Here is a 6,905-nt window from a genome sequence, read left to right as displayed (position 1 = left end):
CTGCACCTATTTTCTTTGCTTGTACTTGTTGGTTGTATGACAGGGAGAAGAAGCGGGGCTTCAACTTCCTTCGATTCTGAACCTGAGAGAACCTTCCTTAGACTAAGGAGGGAGGCAAAAGAAAAACATGTAGTTGGTGCTGAAGAAGAGGAGGAACACTTTGAGGAATACTTTGAACCTAACATGGAAGAAAACATGGAAAATCATCATGAAAAAGAGACTCACAACCATGGCAGAGGAGGTGGAGCAAATCATGCTGGGGAGGATAGAAGAGTTTTGGGCTCTTACATCAATCCAAACCCAGGCAATTGTGGAAGTAGCATCCAAAATCCAACAATCCATGCCAACAACTTTGAACTTAAACCATAGCTCATCACCCTTGTTCAGAACAACTGTTCGTTTGGAGGAGGTGTTCAAGAAGACCCCAATCAACATTTGACCACCTTCCTGAGAATATGTGACACAGTGAAATCTAATGGTGTTCATCCTGACGCCTATAGACTGCTCTTATTTCCTTTCTCACTTAGGGACAAGGCAGCCAAGTGGCTGGAATCTTTCCCAAGGGAGAGTTTGACAACTTGGGAGGATGTGGTGAACAAATTCTTAGCAAGATTTTACCCTCTTCAACGAATCAATAGACTGAGAGCTGAGGTCCAAACTTTCAGGCAACAAGATGGTGAGACTCTGTATGAAGCATGGGAGAGGTTCAAGGACTTAACAAGGAGGTGTCCACCTGACATGTTCAACGAATGGGTGCAGCTGCACATTTTCTATGAAGGGCTCTCTTATGAGTTAAAGAAGGCCGTAGACCATTCATCTGGAGGATCTTTGAACAAGAAGAAGACCATTGAGGAAGCCATAGATGTTATTGAAACAGTAGCAGAAAACGACTACTTCTATGCTTCCGAAAGAGGGAACACAAGAGGAGTGATGGAGCTAAACAATGTAGATGCTCTGTTGGCCCAAAACAAGCTCATTACCCAGCAGCTAGCTGACCTCACCAAGAAGATGGAGAGGAACCAAGTAGCAGAAATCTCATCTTCATCAACAATCCAAGAAGGAGTGAATGAAGAAGCAGAGGGGAGTCAGGAGCAAGCCAACTACATTGGGAATTCACCAAGGAAAAACTATGATCCATACTCCAAGACTTACAACCCTGGATGGAAAAACCACCCAAACTTTGGGTGGGGAAGTGAGCAAGATCAAAACCAAGACCAGAGACGTTACAACTCCAACAACAATGCAGCTCACCAGCAATTCACCCAGAGGACATCTCAACACCCCCACAACAACACTTCTCCACATACTTATCAAAACCAAAACAGCACATCTGCTCCGAATCAATCATCAATTGATGACAAGCTCTCTAAGATTGAAGCCTTACTTGAAGGAATATGCCAAGAGATTCAAGAAAATAAGGTGTTCAAAGAGGAGGTGCCAGCCAATATTAAGAACCAGGGAGAGACCATTAGGAAGCTGGAATTCCAGGTGGGATATTTAGCTGAGAAGATTCCCAAACCTACTGATAGCTTCCCAAGTGACACGGAGAAAAACTCCAAAGGAGAAGCAAAGAAAGTAAGCTGGGAAGATTGCAAAATGGTCACTACAAGTGATCAAGAGACTGAAGACAAGCAAGGCAAACTTCTCGAATAACCTGAAGATAACTCAATAAAGGAGGAGGATAGAGATCACAAAGAACCAGAAATGTCACAACAAGAGTTGCTGAAGCTCTATGCACCCTTTCCTCAACTGCTCAATGGTGCTGTGGGAAAGAGAATATACTCAAGGTTCCTAGACTTGTTTGCATATCTGCATGTGAACATACCATTCATCAAGGCAATTCAACAAATGCCTGCATTCATCAAGTATATGAAGGAACTTCTTCCCAGGAAAAGCTCACTCAAGGGAGGGCAGACTATAGTGATGAACAAGGAATGTAGTGCCCTTATTCAACCTGAGTTGCCTACAAAAAGAAGAGACCCAAGAAGTTTTCATATCCCTTGTGCCATAGGTGAAAATATGTTTGACAGAGCACTATGTGATTTGGGGGCCAGCATCAACTTACTGCCCTTATCCCTGGTGAAGAGGCTGCAGATCAATGAGATAATGCCCACAGATGTCATTATCAGACTGGCTGATAAAACTCAAAAGCAAGCAATAGGAGTGGTGGAAAATGTGTTGCTAAAGGTTGGGAAGTACTTTCTCCCAACAGACTTTGTCATTCTGGACATGGAAGAAAGTCACACTCACCCAATCATATTGGGAAGACCATTCCTAGCTACAGCCAGAGCACTTATCGATGTAGAAAAAGGGGAGCTAATATTGAGAATCCATGATGAACGACTTAGCTTTAATGTCTTCAAACTTTCACAAGAAACAGATCAAGAGGACAAGGAACTAAGCACAGATGATAATGAGACACTGAAAGAAAAAAGAAGCACTGAAGCACAGCCAGCTCATTCTGAGACCCCCTTAACTGACAAACAAAGAAAACACCAATTGCCACAGCTCAAGGAAAAGTTGGAGGAACCCAAACCTCTAGAGGCAGGTAAAGACAGCATCACAACTCCTTGGAGAAAAGAGGTCACCAAGGGGAAGGCAACCTCAAAAGAAACAAAGAAGAAGGTACCAAGGAGATGGAGGAACAAGAAGATCCCTACGGAAGACTTCTCTCCAGGGGATAGAGTTGTCTCAGCTTACTTCCCAGATATTCCCCCTAATCTCCCTACAGTGCCATCTCAATTACCTAAGGTCTTCACTATCAACAGAGTTCTTTCCCTGGAACATGTGGAGATCATTGATCCAACCAATGGATACAAGTCCACAGCAAGAGGGGAGGACTTTAAGCACTACCAACCACCATGATGAAGGAAAAACGTCAAGCTAGTGACGCTAAAGAAACGCTTCATGGGAGGCAACCCATGTTTTATATGCTTTCAGATGATAATGAATAAGTCAATCTTTATGAGCTTCAATCCAAACTTGACAAACAATTGGTGAAAATCTTCTTATGCAAAATATAGTGAGGGACAAGTTTGGTGTTCAAAGCAAACCAAGATGCATGCTAGTCTTGGGAGCTTTGAACACAAAACCTCCATCACAGTGATCCAAACTAAGTTTGGTGTCACCTCATGATGCCACCAAAATGCATATAAGGACCCACCAATAGTTAGTTAGTTAGTTGGAATTCATAAATAAACAATCAAATCCTTTCTTTCATTTTATTCTAGCCGTAGAGTTTAAATTTTTTTTATGATATTAATTTCCTTATTTCAAATTTTTATAGGAAAGGAAAAGAAGCATGAAAAGGGATTGATTGGACAATTAAATAGGGGAGATTTCGCCACTTAATGAAGAGCACTACACACATGTCTCAAGAGGGAATGCATGGGGAAACGCTGCCATGCAACATTGGAGAAAGAAGACCCTTGAAGACCGAACCAATCACTCTCATTAAGTGATGATCCTTGTCTTTCCTTCATACACAACCCCATCCGTCCATCTAGTAAACATTCATGCAATCCACACCCTTCATTCACTCATGATTTTCTTATATAAGTGAACTTTAGTGCATGCTCACTCCTCACATTCAAATCCCCACTCTCCATACTTCTATTGGCACACTAAACCCTTCATCACACATTGCTTTAACCAACCCACTCTTCATCTATCCGAAGCCTCAAACCCCCTCAAACAACAACCCAAGTCATGGCATCATCAAGCTCAAAGAGGCAAAAGAGGAAGGAACCTATGGAGAGTGCTCCTTTTGATGACAAGAGATTCAAGACTGCCTTTCATGAGCATGAATTTGAGCGGATAAGGGCCAGAAAGATATTGCCAGAGTTAATCTTCCAAATCAATGCCAATGAATCACCACAGATTTGGAGAAAAATCGAACAGAGGGGGTGGCAATTGCTCACCAATCCAGAGGGGAAGATCAATGGAAACCTCATCAAAGAATTCTATGCAAATGCAGTTAGAGAGGATAGGACCAAAGCCCCAACCTTCAAAAGCTATGTGAGAGGAAGGGAGGTGGACTTCAGCCCAAGTGCCATAACAAGAGCTCTTCACTTGAAATCACCTCATTTTGATGAGGTGAGTTATCAGGCAAGGATAAGTAGAAGCCCCAATAAGGATGAGCTCTCAGAGATAGAATCAGATATCTGTGTCATAGCCGCTGACTGGGAGAGGTACTCAGATGGGAGATGTAACGACCCAATTTCTGGTACGTCATGATCATACTAGAAACTGAGCGCTACCAACTTGTCTACCTATCTATTATCTATTATTTATTATATGAGCCTGATTCGTTGTTAAAAGCGTAGTTATTTTACGAGGTACTTTTTTTTTAAAACATTTGGATTAACAAACAGTATCATTCATATTTAATTCACAAATAATAACAGATAAAATAATTATAAACAACCACACATAAATACATCTCAAGTAGTTAACAACATTCAGTGATCCAGCCTTTATTAGAGTATAGACTTTTAGTTAGAACACCCCTAGATATAGCTAGATAATAACTAAATACATATATATACATACAACATCCCAGGCCCTGACCTGTTCAAGAAGTCCCTAAGCTGGCACCCAGGCTAGCCTAGACTCTATACTCACCTAGTCCCTCTAACCTACTAAAGCGAGGGAAAATACGTTCTAGGTCTTCACAACTCAAGTCAGGTGGAACGTCATCAAAAGATAGAACATCATCTGCTACTCCTCTGCACGATCAGACATTTCCACAGGACGTCTCTCTGGTACCTCATGAAGTATCCACAAAATAGAAATCTCGTACACAGGATTTAGGTTAAAGTGCGCATACGAAGGGGTGCAAACGTTGGCTGGTCTCACAGTATTTACATATAATCAGAGAACGATATTCACCCTAGACTCATAAGACTATCTAGAGCAGAATCCTCTTCTTGCGAACGGTCATCAGCGAACTATGGTAAGGTACTCTTACTTCCATCTGAAGGGGGAAGGGAGAGAGAAGGGGTAAGAACTGGGGAGTTCTTAGTAGGGTCGGGGTTATTAGTTACGTTCATTTACTTGGGGTCGATTAGCAAACAAATAACATAATATAGTGAAGCAGTAAACAGAAGATAAAGATAGAAAGAGAAAGTAGAGGCAATAGAAAGTGGAACACAAACAAAAGAATACAATAAAACACAGAAATAGTATGCAAGCAGACAAACATAAAGAAATAAACCACACACAGAAAGGAATGCAACAGAGAATGATGCGCAAACAAGAATGATGCATGTCTAGCCCTAGTGCAGGTAATGAGCTCATCTGTCGGTTACTAACCCGCTCCCGACGTTATCCAGCAACCTCTGTCTGGATAAGGCTTTCCTATTGGCTATACCCCTGTGTACAGGAAATAACCCCTCTGCCACCACAGGGTCCACTGCACGCAGGAAATAACACATCTGCCACTGCAGGGATGTAAGCCGACACACCTTCTGTATACAGGAAATAACCCCTCTGCCACTACAGAAATGGAACAGGTGGTCACGGTACTTCTGTAGCAGGAAACAACCCCTCTGCCTTACAGAAATAAAATATGGATCTGTACTGCAGGAAAGCGTTTCTCAGTGGTTGCACCATTATCTATCTGACTGCTACAATGCAGTAGATGAACATATAGATATCTCTGAGGTTGCCTTAATGCAACAGATGACCTCTCAATAGGTCCTCTACTCTTTATCATATTACTCTCTTCGCTTTGTCTCTTTATTCTGCTCTGTTTGTTCCTTTCTCTGCGCTTCCTCACTTTATTCTGCTTTCTCTATTTAACGTATGTATTTAAAGCTTATGTAAATTTCGGTATGATTAGTTAGCCTGCCCCAAGTATAGGTTCATTAAGTCTATACTGAAACAGTTTAACTTTTCATATAATACCTAACCTTATTCGCAAATCAAGAACTAACTATGTTGCCCTAGTTCGTTCACTAGTCTCTGTCTGTTTCTCTGTTGTTAAAATTTTACAGACTTTTTCTTCGATTTTTATCTTTTCTTCAACTTTTTATCTTTTCTTTATCTTTGCCTCACTAATATGTTCTTACCACTCCCTAAGTGTTTTATGAAGGTAATTATGAGATTATGCGCTTAAAGTTGTCTTTCTAAAGCTTTTACAGAAAACTGCCTTTTTCGCATTATTTTATTATTTTTATTAAAATATTATTTTTAATTAAATATTATTATTTAATATTTTATTATTATTTATTATTTTATTAATATATTTTCGAAAATTAACTTTACTTTAACCTTTAACCTTTAAAATTCACTTTTTACCACCCGTAACTTTTAATATTTCTACTTTTACCACCCTAACTTCCAGAAATTACCATATAACCCCTTAAACACCAAAAATTTTACTTCCTTGCCCTTTTATGAATCAAAAAGGTGTTCTTCATTGTTCTTCACCAAACTCAAAGTGTTCTTCATGTTCTTCATAAATTCTTCAGATTCTTTCTCTGTTTTTACCCGTTTTTCAGTCTTTTCAGCAACCGATTTTTACTATAATTCATAATAAATTAGCAGCCACTAAAACCCCATCTTTTCTACATGATTTTAACCCAAATTGAACCTCAATTTAAGCTTATGGTTTCGTTTTTCCAGCTGCCCAAGAACATGAACTTTAAAGCTTGAATTTCATCAAATTTCATCAAAATTTCACCAAATTTTCACCAAGAATCAATCATATATGCAACCAATTTTTAGCACAGCCAAATAATACAACATTCACACAACTCAAACACAAATAATCAAGATTAATTTCGTGACACCCTACCTGGTTTGCTGCTCCAAATTCGGTTAGACTTTCAGGTGGTCCTTAAGCACTTTTTCCTCCTAAATCACATCAAGAACAACTTTAAATCCAAAAACTCTCAACTGAC

At 40.0% G+C, this 6,905-nt stretch overlaps 1 non-coding gene across 1 annotated transcript; it reads right to left on the bottom strand.

Moving 5' to 3' along the window:
• Positions 1-636: 636 nt before the first annotated feature.
• On the bottom strand, positions 637-740 carry LOC148574355 (small nucleolar RNA R71). Its single transcript, XR_015906319.1, has one exon. It is a non-coding gene; the product is annotated as a small nucleolar RNA R71 (small nucleolar RNA).
• Positions 741-6,905: the final 6,165 nt, after the last annotated feature.

This window comes from Arachis ipaensis, chromosome B2 (genome assembly GCF_059453495.1).
Source record: "Arachis ipaensis isolate K30076 ecotype BB chromosome B2, ASM5945349v1, whole genome shotgun sequence".
In the NCBI taxonomy this organism is placed as follows: Eukaryota; Viridiplantae; Streptophyta; class Magnoliopsida; order Fabales; family Fabaceae; genus Arachis; species Arachis ipaensis.
This window is presented reverse-complemented; position numbering and strand designations above follow the sequence as displayed.